Raw genomic sequence first — 17,035 nt, 5'->3', positions numbered from 1 at the left:
TATTGGCACTTGTTGACAGAGGTTGATGATATTGAAGCTGGTAATGGTCTTGGCAGTATTAATGCGAAGCTTAGTGGCTAAGATGCCAGTTTTGATAAAGTGGGAGGGCGCTTCGTTCCTTGGTTAGCAAGAGAGAAGCTTGTGGCGGCTTATTTTGTTGTCATTTCTGTTGACCGAATTATTCTTAGAGTTGTAGTTCGAATATTGTCTTGTGTCAAACCTTCTTATCTTTCCAGTTTGTCATATCAGTTTGTTTAAGTTTTGTCAGGTTTGTTTTAGGATTTTATTCTGGTTTGTTTCGTTTGTTTTGTTATTCAAACCATTTCGCCGGTAGTCTAATACAAAAGCCGGTCTTTTATTGTTTCCAGTCATCTTTTTGTTTAGTCCTTTTATCATTTTTGTTCAGCGCCGATTCTCGTGACATGACATGCGCACACAATTTGGGCCTAATCTTAAAAGTTAATCATATAACCCTCGGAAGGTGATCAAAGCATTTAAAGGAAATAAGAGCGGTTTGAGATTATTTGAAGCCCGAGTCATGTGGAACTGGGGCAAGTAAAACATAAAGAAAACCGTTAAATGCAAAATTCGTCAAATTGGCATGAGGGTCGTTCATGAGAATGAGAGTGTCGCCCAGCAGTGCTTTAGAAATGACAAATGAAAAAGCAAGTGTTTAACACAATTGTCAAGTCCAGCACCATCGGAAGAGACTATAAATCTATGATCAATTGTGTTGTTTGCACTTGGCATGTTTTGAAGACTGGAATGACGAAGGCATTTTGTTCTGCTACCTAAACACTTTATCCTTCGTTACCCCTTTTGAGCCTTATTTATTTTCTTTCATACCTCTCGTTCGGAATCAATAGCAACGACTAGGAAATACGAGCCTGGAAGATAAAGAAAGAAAAAAAATCAAAAAAAAAACGAAAAAAATAAGAAGAGAAAAATGATAACAAAAAACAAAAGAAAGTCAAATGAAAAAAGAGGAATTGGGAACTACGTTTGACCTGATTCCTCAAAGAGGATACGTAGGCGCTTTACGGCTCGGTCATAGGGTGCATAATGGCCACAATGGTCACAGTGTGTATGGTGTAATAAAAAAATTTTAAATTTTTTTATTAATTATAAATAAATAATCCCCAAGCAAGAAACTGGGGCAAGAGTTGTGCTCGTTGTAAGCAAAATTGGTTCCGAATGTTGTAATGTTAAACCCCAAATTTATTTTGTTTTTGAGCCTTTTATACCCTTTCTTTCTAAACCTATCCAAAAAACCACATTACGGTCCAAAGAAAGACCTTCTGACCAGTCTGCAAAAGATGCCAAGTCAGACAAATAAGAGTCTTACCGGTGAACATAACACTCTGTTCCACAACAGAAAGGACTCCAATCTCCAGCAGAGAGAGTCATACCGGCAACACTCCAAATCCCCAGCTGGAAAGTGATACAAATGAGAGAGTCTTATTGGTGAAAATCTTTACGGACACCATAAGGCGATGAAAGCTGAGAGAAAAACCCAAAATGAGAGAGGCTTGATAGTGAAAACCCTTTGGGCACTACAAGTCGAATAAGATTGGGAATCAGATGGGGAATTGCCAATTGAAGGTCTTGAAAGACGATTGACGGCAGAGGATAGGCCACAGGTGCATGTCATGACCATTAGAGTCGGTATTTGCGTTTGATAGGTTTTTATTTATAGTTTATTTTGTTAAAGAGTCATCTTTTTCCGTTGTCTTTTATTCTGTTTCCTTTTATCTTTTCCTTTCATAGAAATTTCCCCAGTAGAGTCTGTTTGGTCAGAACCAGTGGGAAATGACTTCAAAATAGGCCATCAGCTTTCCAAGATAAGATCTGACTAGTACATACAAATGGTATAGTCAGCAAGGAACAAGCGCGAGGCCAGTATCAAGAAAGATATCTCCAAGCAAAAGGAGATTGACAAAAGGATCAACGAGTGTCAAGAGGGATATCCTTGCCAAAATCAAAGGTTATTAAAACCTCAAGGCCAAGGCCCGTGGACAAACAAGGAGAGCAATAAGCATGATTTGAGAAATTCATGCGAGACTAAAAGGTCGGGAAAATGCAAGTTTCCGAGCCATGCCACGAAAGAAGAGGGATATCCCCAGCAGAAATAGATTACCCCCAGCAAATAATATCATCCCCAACAAGTTGTGGGACGCAGAGCAAGGAAGGAAAAAGGGAAAAACCATCCCAGTAGGAGTATCACAACCAACCACCATGTTTTAAACTAACAAATTTTGTTTAAATTGAAACAGGTAAAGGAAATGACATTAATGACAGAAATGCATGCCATAAAGGAGACTGTCAAACTGGGGCAGAAAATTTTCCTTTCATTTGGAAATTTTTCTGGATATCAGGTACCCATTCGAGGAAGAATAAAGATAACACCAGTCTCAAGGGAAGTGGTCTTTGAACCAGTGTTGCCCCAATATAATAAGTTTCAATGGAGGAAGTTGTTTCCCAGCAAACAGAACAAAGAGATGACACTTGTGCTCAGAAAAACAAAAGCCATTATCATCCCCAGCAGTTTTCAGAAGAATGAAGCATCAATTTGTAGGGATAAAATTCCTCAGCAGCGTTATCCTCAACAACGTTATCCCAAGAAGATAACACTTTTATCTCAGTAGTGTTGAGAGAAAAAAAAAAAGAAAAAAAAATTGAATTTGAAGGAGGGGAAGAAAGAAGACTCCCACAGTGGTATTATCCCCAGCAAGCAAGAACAAAGCAGCGCAAAGGAAAAAGAAAAGAAAAGAAGAAATTACGAAGTCAGGAGCCCCCCTGAAGAACAGAATGACGATTTATTGGTTGAAGTCAGGAGCCCCCTATAGAATGGCGATTTATTGGTTGAAGTCAGGAGCCCCCCTGAAGAACAGAATGATGATTTATTGGTTAAATTCAAGAGCCCGCCTGAAGAAAGGAAAGGCGTTTTATTTTTAAAAGTTGTTAAAATCTTGCCAGCCAAAGAAAGGAATGGCATTTTTGAAAAAATGGTTGAAGTCAGGAGCCCCCCTGAAGAACAGAATGGGGATTTATTGGTTGAAGTCAGGAGCCCCCTGAAGAATAGAATGGCGATTTATTGGTTGAAGTCAGGAGCCCCCTGAAGAACAGAATGGCGATTTATTAGTTGAAATCAGGAGCCCGCCTGAAGAAAGGAAAGGCATTTTTAAAAAAGGGTTGTTAAAATCGTGCCAGCCAAAGAAAGGAATGGCATTTTTGAAAAAATGGTTGAAATCAGGAGCCCCCCTGAAGAATAGAATGGCGATTTATTGGTTGAAGTCAGGAGCCCCCCTGAAGAACAGAATGGCGATTTATTGGTTGAAGTCAGGAGCCCGCCTGAAGAAAGGAAAGGCGTTTTTAAAAAAGGGTTGTTGAAATCTCGCCATCCAAAGAAAGGAATGGCATTTTTCGATTTATTGGTTGAAGTCAGGAGCCCCCCTGAAGAATAGAATGGCGATTTATTGGTTGAAGTCAGGAGCCCCCCTGAAGAACAGAATGGCGATTTATTGGTTGAAATCAGGAGCCCGCCTGAAGAAAGGAAAGGCGTTTTTAAAAAAGGGTTGTTGAAATCTCGCCATCCAAAGAAAGGAATGGCATTTTTTTGAAAAGTTGTTGAAGTCAGGAGCCCCCCTGAAGAATAGAATGGCGATTTATTGGTTGAAGTCAGAATCCCCCCTGAAGAACAGAATGGCAATTTATTGGTTGAAGTCAGGAGCCCGCCTGAAGAAATGAAAGGCGTTTTTAAAAAGGGTTGTTGAAATCTCGCCATCAAAAGAATAGAATGGCGATTTATTGGTTGAAGTCAGGAGCCCCCTGAAGAACAGAATGGCGATTTATTGGTTGAAATCAGGAGCCCGCCTGAAGAAAGGAAAGGCGTTTTTAGAAAAGGGTTGTTGAAATCTCGCCATCCAAAGAAAGGAATGGCATTTTTTGAAAAGATGTTCAAGTCAGGAGCCCTCCTGAAGAATAGAATGGCGATTTACTGGTTGAAGTCAGGAGCCCCCCTGAAGAACAGAATGGCGATTTATTGGTTGAAGTTAGGAGCCCGCTTGAAGAAAGGAAAGGCGTTTTTAAAAAAAAGGGTTGTTGAAATCTCGCCATCCAAATAAAGGAATGGCATTTTTTGAAAAGTTGTTGAAGTCAGGAGCCCCCTGAAGAATAGAATGGCGATTTATTGGTTGAAGTCAGGAGCCCCCTGAAGAACAGAATGGCGATTTATTGGTTGAAATCAGGAGCCCGCCTGAAGAAAGGAAAGGCGTTTTTAAAAAAAGGGTTGTTGAAATCTCGCCATCCAAAGAAAGGAATGGCATTTTTTGAAAAGTTGTTGAAGTCAGGAGCCCCCTGAAGAATAGAATGGCGATTTATTGTTTGAAGTCAGGAGCCCCCCTAAAGAACAGAATGACGATTTATTGGTTGAAGTCAGGAGCCCGCCTGAAGAAAGGAAAGACGTTTTTAAAAAAGGGTTGTTGAAATCTCGCCATCAAAAGAAAGGAATGGCATTTTTTGAAAAGTTGTTGAAGTCAGGAGCCCCCCTGAAAAATAGAATGGCGATTTATTGGTTGAAGTCAGGAGCCCGCCTGAAGAAAGGAATGACGATTATTTTCAAAGTTGTTGTTGAAATCAGGAGCCCGCCTGAAGAGAGGAAAGACATTTTATTTTAGAAGTTGTTGTTGAAGTCAGGAGCCCGCCTGAAGAGAGGAATGGCGATTATTTTCAAAGTTCTTGTTGAAATCAGGAGCCCGCCTGAAGAGAGGAAAGACATTTTATTTTAGAAGTTGTTGTTGAAGTCAGGAGCCCGCCTGAAGAGAGGAATGGCGTTTATTTCAAAAGTTGTTTATTTGAAGTTGGGAGCCCGCCCAGATAACAGAGGCATACATTTCAGTCTTTACATTTCAAGCATTGAAGTTGGGAGCCCGCCCAGATAACAGAGGCATACATTTCAGTCTTTACATTTCAAGCATTGAAGTTGGGAGCCCGCCCAGATAACAGAGGCATACATTTCAGTCTTTATATTTCGAGCATTGAAGTTGGGAGCCCGCCCAAATAACAGAGGCATACATTTCAGTCTTTACATTTCAAGCATTGAAGTTGGGAGCCCGCCCAGATAACAGAGACATACATTTCAGTCTTTAATTTTCAAGTATTGAAGTTGGGAGCTCGCCCATACAACAGAGGCATACATTTCAAGATCAAGTCAGAAGACAATAAAACAGAGGGTTACAATAGGAATCCCCAGCAGGAAACAATAAAATTCCCCGACACTGGGAAGCAGAAGGTTGCAATAAGAGGTCCCAGCAAAAACTCAAATGCCTGTGTCAAAAGGAAGAAAAGCATCGGAAGAAAAGCACCGGAAAAAAAAAATGCAAGCAGACAAGAAAGCAAGGCAACAAGAAAAGATTGCAGTCTAGCCTAGCTTCTTGTTTTCTTTTAAGCACGGTGTAACAAGGAGATCGGTAAGCAGTGGTAATAGCATGCAACAACAGTAACATTGCAGTCCCACGGTAGTCCCAGCTACCAAAACTTCCCGAACTACATTGACCTGATTCCTGTTTAGCCCAGGATATGTAGGAAACCTTTGAAGCAAAGGTTCGGTCAAATCTTTTTCAAAAAAAAAAAATATGCGTCACACGGAGTACTCGGATGGGCAAAAATCGCTCGCTTTATCTTTGCACGAAAACCCTTCGTGTATTCGGGCAAAGAGGGGCAGCTGTAAGCATGTGATTTTTGCCCTATATGAGAATTACTCCCAAAAAATTCAAAAATAAAATGATTTTTCTTTGGTGTGCAATTTTGTGATATTTTTGAATAATTATTTGTATTTGTCTGTGCATGTTTATTTGTTAAATTAATAAAAATACAAAAATATGTCGCATTTTGCATGTAGGATTTAATTCTACAATTGTTAGTAATTAAATTTGTTTTACAAAAAATAAAAATTACAAAAATAGGCATCGTTTGCATTTTTAGCATTTAATGTCCAAATATACAATTTTATGCTTAATTATTACTTAATTGTGCGTTAATTGTTATTGGGAGTTAATTTGCGCTTTTATAACTTAATTTAGTTCTTAATAATAGTTTAAGTATTTTTATAATTTAGTTTTAGAAAAATAAAAGAAGAAAAAAGAAAACAAAAATACAAAAAATCGGAATTGGATCTCTTTTTCAAATTCAAGCCACAAGCCCAAAAAATACCCAATCTTCCAAAATGACCCAGTCCATTTCGAACTGGGTCGACCCAGTCCATAACCCAAAAGACCCAAACCCCCTTTGTCTTTCATTTTTTACAAAACAAAAACAAAACAAAAACAAAAAAGAAGAAGAAAACCCTAAAACTATACTAACCAATCCGCCACCCCTCCTATCTTCTTCTTCCTCAAGCTTCCTCAAGCACACAACCATGGCTGCGCTCGACCCCACTCCCTCACGTCCAAACGCCATTAACAAACAGCTCGTCACACTCACACACACATACACAACAAAACACACACGCACACACGCAGCAGCCCGTCCATGGCTGCTGCTTCTCCTTCTTCCTCGACCTCACCATCGTGAACGTCCACCATTGACGTAGCCAACAACTGCTCCAGCTCCTCCATGCTGCTGCTGTTTCCTCGTCACAGCTGCTTCCCATAAATCGACCTTCTTCGAACGGACCCAACTGCTGCTGCGTCAAGCTCGCGCTGTTGCTCCATTGTTTCTCAAAGCTGCTGAACGCAGCAGCAAGTAGACGACCACTGCTTCTTTTACTCCATTGATGTTGCGTCGACCAGCTGTTTCTTCTTCGCTACATCCAGTCGTCGATGACGAACAACCCGTCATATGGGTCTGAACTGTCTGTCATATGGGTCTGTACTTCCCCGTCGTCGTGTTGCTGCTCGAGCAGCGTTTCTGCCGCGTCAACTACTGTTGCTGCTTCGACGCGGCTTCATTTGTTCATGTTCGTCATCGTTTGGTCGAGCTTTGGTCCAGGTTTGTCGAAACAGTCCGTACATATTTCGTTCAATCCGGTTAGTAGATATTTGATTTTTTGGTTTTGTTCATGTATTTTGATTGAATTAATTTTCAGATTTCAAATGGAAAGTTAATTAGTGGTTTTTCATGTTTATTTCATGTTTGTTTTATTGTTTAGGTAAAAATTTGTTAGTTTAATGTTTGTTAGATTCAAATTGAAAATTAATTGATTATTTTTTCAATTTGTTTCATGTTGTTATGTATTTTGAAGAAAATTATTAATTTTGTTTGAGTCATTTAACCCGTCATGTTTGTTGTGTTAAAATAGATTTAATTCATGTTCATACTTTGTTTGGTTGATCTTGAATCCAAAATTTGTATAGTTTGATTTCTTGTTTATCACCTATGATTATTTCTTGAATTTGTCTCATAATCTTATTTAAAGTTTAATATAGGAATTGTTTGTTGTAATGTTGTTAGAGTTGATTTTAAGTCCAATATTATTGAATTTAGAAATCTAAATATACTTGTTTGATTGTTGTTGTTGTTGAATCTGAAAATAGATTTGTTTGTTGCTAAAAATATTGTTCAATCAAATTTTAGTTGTTCTTTGTTGTTCAATTTGTGTTCATGTGATTTGTTGTTGAAATGTTGAAGAAATCATGTTCATGAGATTTGTTGTTTGAACATTGTTAGAAATTAATCATATTGTCTATATTTTGGTTAAGTTTGATTAATTGTTTGTTATAACTGATGGGGAAGTTTGGTAATTTGTAGTACGTTCAGGGGTAAAATGGTAATTGCAATAAGGTCGGAGGGGTAGTTTGGTAATTGAACATTTTGTAATTCTTTATGTTAAGCATGGGGAACAAAATGTAATGGGTTGGGTTTTTGATATAGTTGTTTAATATAAAGGGGGACAAGACAAAATTTAGTGGGGAGGAATCTTGTATTTGTTTAGTGAAGCATGGGGGACAAAAGATAATGGGGTGGTGATGATATATTTATTTAATGTAATGGGGATGAGTGGGAAGAATAATGGGTTTGGTAGGAAAAAGTATTGATTTTAATTGATTGAAAGATTTATGGGATGGGATATATAGAGAAGTCTTGAATCTGATTTAGACAGAATATAAGAAAAGAGAACACAGATTGAGAACGAGAGAAAAACGAATCTGAAATAAGAGAATAAAAAGAGACAGAACAGAAAAACACAAAGGGAGAGAAAAAAGAGCTGAATATTTAAGAGAGAGAAAAATTCCGAAAAATATTCAAACTTTCAAATAAAAAAAAACTAAAAAAATCTTCTGCTTTCTTTCATTGTTTGAAATCAGCATTAATTGTTGTTGTTTCATAAAAGTTGAAAGCATTTGTTTTGGGATTACTACTCCACCGGTCTGTTACTGGGTTGTTACTGTTGCTGAGCTATTGTTGCTGTGCTGTATTATTATTACTGCTGCTGATTCTCATCTTCATCTTCTTTTGTTCCCAATACCAGGTATACGACTGTAATACTAGCTATTGCAAGCTAATAATGTGGAAGCATGAATACATATGAAGAATGAAATTTTGAAGTTTTTATTTTCGCTTTTTCTTTATTCCTTTTATTGATTGTATTTAAGCTATGTCATGTATTACTAAATAATAATTGGAATAAGAGAAAATAACATAAGTTAGTCTTTAATGCATCGGTTTGGCAAAACGGGTTAATTCAATAGTTATGAAGGTTTTAAGATTATCAGCAGTAGATTAATCGTGAACAAGTAGCTAAATTTAGCTAAGGCACGAATTTAAACTAATTTCGTGAATTAGGCATTAAGTCATGATTCAAGTTCACACAAGATTAGAAGAACGTTTAAGCTTAAAAAACTTTCCAATAAGCTTTAGAAATTATGGTTAAATCTAGTTTCAAATAGTTGTGATTAATTAATCTCAATAGTTTTTTTTATAACAGTGCGAGTTTTAATTTAGCTATATTTGATTCTTTTGAATATTAGTTGTTGAATTTGTATTTTTATTTATAATTTCGAAATTTTTAAGTGAAATTGCTTTTTGTCAATATTTGTATTAATCTAGCAACTAGTATTCCATGTTTTCTTAAAAAATTAAAAATAAATAAAAAAATAAAAACTCGTAATTAATTAGGATTTTCTTTCTTTATTTTAGAGACTAATTTTAATAGAAAAATGTAGTCGCTTTAAGATCTGTCCGTTTAAAATAAATGAGATGAACCTCGCCTAGCAAAATGTATAGATTGCGAGGCCCTCACAAATGTATGTATTAATTATTTAGAACATCGGGTTTGGCCGTCTAGTGAAATTTTACGGCCTTTCCCAAAACAACAATACACTAGTCGCTCTAGGCGCGTCTTTAACAAATTATTTTCTTAAATATGGGTGTGCATTTATGTAACCCAAATCCAAATCTCAACAGAGTCGAAATATGCCGATAATCACGGGTACATTGATGTGATGTGGTTCGAGATATATTTTCACGATGTTGCAATTCTCTTTAAAAATATAATAATAACAATAAAAGCGGTTAAAAGTTAAAATTGCACTATAGTTTTTGAACATGTATTAAAATCAGATATTTTAGCCATTACAACAGTTTAAGCGACCGTGCTAGAACCACGGGATTCGGGGGTGCCTAACACCTTCCCTCGGGTCAACAGAATTCCTTACTTAGAATTTCTGGTTCGCAGACTTCATTTGGAAAGTCGAATATTTTCCTCGATTCGGGATTAAATTGGTGACTTGGGACACCCTAAATCTCCCAAGTGGCGACTCTGAAATAAATAAACAAATCCCGTTTCGATTGTCCTTTAATTGGAAAAACTCCCTACGCCCCCCGCGGGAGCGGAAAAAGGAGGTGTGACACTAACTAGCAAGTTTGATATGAAGGACTTGAGAGTTGCTGATTTAATTCTAGGGATTAAGATCCATAAGACTCCTCAAGGTCTGGCATTGTCGCAATCTCATTATATTAAGATAGTACTTGAAAAATTCAAGCACTTAGGGTTTAAAGTTGCAAAGACTCCAATTGACGTGAATCTTGCATTAGCAAAGAACAAAGGCCAAAGCATATCACAATTGGATTATGCTCATGTGTTGGGATGCTTAATTTACATCATGAATTGTACACGACCAGATATAGCTTGTGCTATAAGCAAATTGAGTCGATACACGAGCAATCAAGGTCAATCTCATTGGATGGCAATGAAACGAGTTTTGGGATATTTAGAACATACCTAGGGCTTTGCTTTGCACTACAATAAATGTCATACTGTGATGCAAATTGGATCACCGGTTCAACTGATTCTAAGTCCACAAATAGATATGTATTCACTATTGGTGGAGGAGCGGTATCTTGGAAGTCGTCCAAACAAACTTGTATTGCTCGCTCTACAATGGAGGATGAATTGATAGCCTTAGATAAAATCGGTGAAGAAGCTGAATAGCTCCGGAATTTCTTGGAAGGCATTCCATTTTGGCCCAAACCGTTGGCACCAATATGCATACATTATGATAGTCAAGCGGCAAGTGGAAGGGCTGGGAGCGTTATGTATAATCTCGTCATATACGACGATGACATAAAACTGTTAGGCAATTACTCTCTAGAGGAATTATCACGATTGACTATGTAAAGTCAAGTGATAATGTGTCGGATCCACTTACAAAAGACTTAACTAGAGAGGTAGTTGAGAAATCATCAAGAGGAATGGGACTATGGCCGAGAACAAGTCATTGTGGCGGTAACTCTACCTAGAAGACTGGAGATCCCAAGATCTAGGTTCAAGGAGATTAAATAAAGTCATTAATGACGGTTCAACATTGTCAACTAAAATTTTGGTCAATTCTCGTGATAAGACAATGTTCAGTACCAAGGATAAAACATTAAGATTTTTTAATGATTTCTAAATTTGAAACGGGGTATATCAAATAGTGTATCTATGGGATGACACGTTTGTGTGACACGTAGAGAACTCTCTACGCACTTATGAAACCAGGCAGTGTTCATGGCTGAAACAAACACACCAATGAGAACCAAAGACGGTTAAGGGTTGGTTGTGTGACTTATGATTGTCTAGGTATACACCAAAGTTCGACGGTTCAAAGATATCAAATTTACCGATTAACCGAGCATATCCGACATAAGTTCACTACGGAAAGTTCAAAGCGAAACCTACTTATCCAGATGCAATTAATCCTTGCTTGCGAATCACAAAGTTTTTCATGCATATTTCCGTGATATGGCCATTCCCCATTCATGTGGGGATTGTTGGGGTTTTAAGAATTGGTATGGCTTAAAAGAGGGTGAATGGGAAATGGAGGAAAATAAAATTTTTGAGTGAAGTTTTAAGTTTCCCCCTTTGTCAAATAAACATTGTTCTATACTGGAAGAGGATGAGTTTTTAATGAGTATATAAGCAACTGCTCTTCTTCTAGCTCTTAAAGAGTTGAGAATAAAGCAAGCCCCGCGCTGTCGTCGTCGCTCGCTCGGCTTCGGCTTCAGATTGAGATTTGGATTTAGATTTGGTCAAATAATCGGTTTATTGATTAATTTTTTGGACCAAATTTATTTGTTAATAGTAAATATTAACAGAAATGTTATTGAATATTCGTTTTAATAACAGAATATTAATATTAATATTAAAATCCAACGAAACCGTTTTCAGTTTTTTAGTTGTGTAACTGAAAATTAAACTTCCCTCTTCAATTCCGGTCTATTATTGCATAAATTAGCCATTTATGTTATGGCATTTATGATATGGGTGTTTTGCATAAACAACCATTTTGAAGAGTTGCACCTCTTCAGTTTTCAGCCCAACATTGACTATAAATACAAGTTCATTCTCTCAGAATTTCCATACGAATTTCTGAGTTCTCCTCCTTTCTTCTGCATATTTTTAACTTCAAAGAAATCAACAATAAGTATGATTTGCTACCGAACTTTGTGTTCGCGGAAACACTAGGGATTGAAGTACCACTACACCAGTGTGTAATTCGTTCTATCCTGGGAGAAAATAACGTATAACCTTGGGTACTAGGAAGGGATTAAATTCTTTAAGGAAACACTGTGAATTCAGTGGGCTTGGATTAACTTCTGTTTCGTTTATATTTCTGTTTATGTTATTTTATTTTCTCCAGAATTATTTTACAAATACACTTTACTAACAAGTATACGCGATCGTCAAGTAATAAAGTGACTAGAAGACGGATATCGAACCCACGAGGATTTGTGATTAACTATTAACTAAATTAGACTATTCTAGCTATCTAAACAAGAATTAAAACTAGAACTATTTGATTCTAAACTAATTAAAATAAAGAAAAACAAATAATGAACTCTGAACAAAGGAAGAGTAGATCTTTATGTTATCAATGTAATTAAAATGATCTAGGGTTATGGGCTATCTAATATTCCTATTGTATTCTTCAATTAAATTGACTAACTAATTTATCTAGCTTATTGGTTGACAAGGTTAATATTGCTCATAAGAATCTGTCGAGTTCTTACTCGCCTATTCAAACTAACCTAACTCCTATATGTCTATGGAGTTAGAATTAACAAGAACACATTTATAATTCTTGTACATCAACCAAGCAAGTCAATTAGGTATATGTCTATCCTAACCGCGAATACGTTCCATGATACCCAGGTTCAAGAACTTACTCTACTCAATCCTATATGCAATCTAGAATTCTCACTTTCGAGTTCAACTCTAGATTCATAGATAGTATTTTATTGGTGATCAAGCAATCAAATAATTAAGCGCAGGATTGAATAAATAAACTAATATAATAAACTAAGAAATCAAAATCAACATACGAAAAACAATAGTCATGAAAGAACCACAACCCTAGAACATGAATTTTAGCTCCACATAGATATGGTAGCAAAACAACAAATCATACAAAGAAACATAAAAATTACTAAGTTTGGTGGAAGAAAGATAGAATTTGATGAATCTTGACCTTCACGGCGGCTCTGTGCTTGTGTTTTCCTCTAAAAAACGTCCTCCTGCCTAAAGAACTCTGATAGTGGCATCTGATATAATGCTGCTTGGTGGCCGGGCCTGAACCGGACCGGGCCGGGCCCGCGATCTTAACGGGCCTAGTGGGCCGGTCCTGGTGGTCCTGAGAAGCCCGTGATGGGCCGGTCTTCATAGATTAGCCTACGAGCCCGGGACTGTTTAGCCCGGGACCGTTAGCCGGGCCTGGGCCGGTCCTGGCGGGCCTAACGGGCCCAACGGCTCTTTTTTTTAATTTTTTTTTTTAAAAATTCTCCAACGGCCATATTTAAAATCTAGCCGTTTGGGCTGACAATTTGACCGTTTTTAAGTTTAGAAAATGGCCATTTGGCCCCCAAACTTTATTTTAACCCCAAACTTTATATAATTACACCTTTTCCCATTTCTCAGCTATAAATACCCCCTCATTCTTTCATTTTTATTCACCAATTCATCAATATCTCTCAATCTCTCTACTACAATTACTTAATTTATTGTTGAAATTTCGTGAAAAATTGTGAAGTTGTTGAATTGAAGTTTTCAAGTGTTCAACGATTTTCAATTTTCAAGAAGTTGTTCGGCAATCCGGTAAACTCGTTTCAACTCTTACGTTTTAAGAATATATTTTTGTGTGGTTTAGTTTGCATAATTATAATTAATATGGCATTTACTTTGAAAAAAATGTTTGGTAAAGGAAAAGATAAAACCGGTGAAAGTAGTGGCCAACCAACTACCCTTCCCCCGGCTCCCCGACCTAGAAAAGATAAGCAAGTTGAAAGTAGTCGCCAACCTAGACGTCCTCCTCCTTCCGTAATTCTTGATAGTGATCACCCTTGTTTTCAATTTACCGATAGTGAATTTTACCATAATGTTGCACCAGGTGAAAGATTAGATGATGAAATTATGAATGCTCTTTATCCTAATGAAACCATCTTAGAAAATAATGAGGAAAATGAGGATGATGATGAAACCCAAGCACCGGATTTAGATGATACACCTACTAGTCCTCTTAATAACCCAACTGATGCACCGGTCGACCCACCTGTAGAAACTCCTACTTTTAATAGAGAACCTGCTAAACGCCTAGAAACATCATTAGTTTGGAATTTTTTTACTCAAGTAAGAGAACAAAATAAGGCTAAGTGTAAAACTTGTGGGAAATTAATGTCGCATAAATATACTGGAGACCGTAGCGGCACGGGTAGTTTGACTAGGCACATAAAAACACACCCTAGAGATAAGGCTAGAATTTTACAAATGAAAGCGCAGCTAGAGGGGACAAGTGTAGATTCTGCGGTTAACCCTAGTACAGGTTCAAATCTAGTTCAACCAGGAATTAACACTGTCACCGGAGGTATTTTATATTACGATCCAAATAGAGATCGTGAAGAATTAGCAAAGATGATTACTGTTATGTGCTTACCTTATACTTTTGCTTCTAATCCTAATTGGGTTCATTATATTAGAAGAGTTTTTAATCCTACTTATAAAGGTTGGCCTCGCGCAACAGTTAAGAGTGATATTTATAAATTCAAACATGAATATGAACAATATTTGCGGTATTTATTTACTCATATACCTAATCGGATTTCTATTACTACTGATATTGGTAGAAGTGGTAATGATTGTGATTATCTAACTGTTACAAGTCATTGGATAGATGAGGAATGGACAATGCAAAAACGCATAATTGCGTATAGAATAATTAATTCGCGTCACACAGGTAAGTTTATAGCTAACACTGTTGCAGATATTTGTAGATATTTTTGCTTTAGCGATAAAATAATGGCAATTTCTATGGATAATGCTTCTAGTAACACTAGTGCTATAGGCATGCTTACAACAACACTAAATCCTGCATTTACTAATATTTTCCATGTTAGATGTATTTGTCATATTTATCATTTAATTGTCGGTGATGGTATGCGAATTTTAAACATAGAAATTGAAAAGGTTAGAATGGCTCTTAATTGGCTTTTTTATTCAAACCGTAGAAGTAGACTTAGAGAGTATTTTAAAAAATGTGATGAATATGGCCTTAGAGAAAGAAAGGTTCCTAAACCTTGCCCGACTAGATGGAATTGTATGTACGAAAGTTTAGTAGTTGCATATGAATATAGAAACCCAATTAATGCAACGTTTAATTCTCGGGTAGGTGGTGAGGATGATGATGAAATGCTTACTACTCAAGATTGGACGAATGTTAAAATTCTTTTAGATTTTTTAGAACATTTTCAAATTGCTACAAATGCATTTTCTGGGCAATATTATCCTACTATTTCAAACTGTTTAGTTTATATTGCAGCACTATCTGATTTGTTTGTTGAATTTGGTGAGGGTGGGGACATTTATGAACTTGCTATAAATGAAATGAAACAAAAGTTTAAAAAATATTTTTTTCCTATCCCTCCTATTTATGGTCTTGCTGCAATGTTAAATCCTACAATGAAATTGGGAGGTCCTCATTTTTGGTATTCAAATATTTATAAGGCTTTAGATCTTTCAAATGAGGAAGTTGCTACACTTGCAGATGCAAAAGCCTCAATTAAAATTAATGCTCAAACAGTTTATAATGCTTATCAACTTGCCTTAGAGCATGCTAGGCCAACTATTCCAACCCCTACTTCGTCTAGCTCACAATCGTCTAAAAGAGCTGCGGGCTTAAAAGCTCTTAAATCTTGGACGGAGTTCAGGGGTTCTCAAGGTGATAATTATGATGAAACTTCACATCTAAATGAGCTTCAAGTTTATTTGTCTCAGGGACTTGAAAAGGAGAATCCAGACGGCTCTTTTGATCTTTTGGAATGGTGGAAGGCAAGGGAAAAACATTTTCCGGTTCTTGCAAGGATGGCTCGGGATATTTTATCAATTCAAGCTTCAACTGTTGCATCAGAGAGCGCTTTCAGTCAAGCAAGACTGCAAATAGGTGATCATAGAGCGTCAATGAGGGAGAGCTTGGAAAAATCTGTACTGTTTAGAGATTGGATCCGCTCGGAAAGAAGGAACTTTGGAATTGCAGAATCACAACCGGCGATAGATGAAGCTTATGAAGAAATGATAGCGGAAATTGCGGAGGATGCTGCTTCGCCCGGAAGTGGTGATGAACAAGCTTCTTTTCCACCACCACCAACGCAACCTCCTCCGAACCTTGAAGGATTTACGAAATTTGTTAGAGATACAATGTAGATTATGGTGTACCTTGTACTTTGGCATATCTTCTTTTAGTTTTTTTCCTTTTAATGCTGGTATTAGTACCTTGTTGTGCTCATTCCATTGGGGGGAGGAAGACTAAGAAAGATATGCCATTTTTGGTAATAAAAATTATAAGACATGCCCTTGAATATATTTATGCAATATTTTTTGGGTCTTTAACTTGCAATTATTTATAAGCTATAATATATACACATAACATACAATATATACTACAAGAAAATATATAAGGTAATATATACACATAACATAAGAGGATATATATACATAACGTACAATATATACTACAAGACAATATACAAGAGAATATATATACACATAACATACAATATATACTATTAGAAAATATATAAGAGGATATATATATACATAACATACAATATATACTACAAGACAATATACAAGAGAATATATATACATAACATACAATATATACTACAAGACAATATATAAGATATATATATATATATATATATATATATATATTAATATGCTTCATGTTGTACTTTGTTATTAATTTATTATGCATGACAATTTAGTGTTTTACTATTGTTTTGTTATTTTTCTTTTTCGTCAAGCACTTTAATAATTAGATTTCTACATATATACTACATATATATTTTTAATATAGCCATGATACTACAATAAATTGCCTTACAAAAAAAAAAAAAAAACCCCGCTAAGCCCACGAGCCCGGCCCGTTTAGCCCAGGACCACATGGGCTTAGGACCGTCACGGGCCGGTTCCACCCAGTGAGCCCACGAAGCCCGGGACTGCCAGAGCCCAGGCCCACGAAGCCCGGCCCGTTTGGCCCACAAAGGCCCGGGCCCGACCCAGAATACA

Source organism: Nicotiana sylvestris, chromosome 6 (assembly GCF_000393655.2).
Source record: "Nicotiana sylvestris chromosome 6, ASM39365v2, whole genome shotgun sequence".
Taxonomy (NCBI): Eukaryota; Viridiplantae; Streptophyta; class Magnoliopsida; order Solanales; family Solanaceae; genus Nicotiana; species Nicotiana sylvestris.
Note: the sequence above shows the minus strand (reverse complement) of the source record.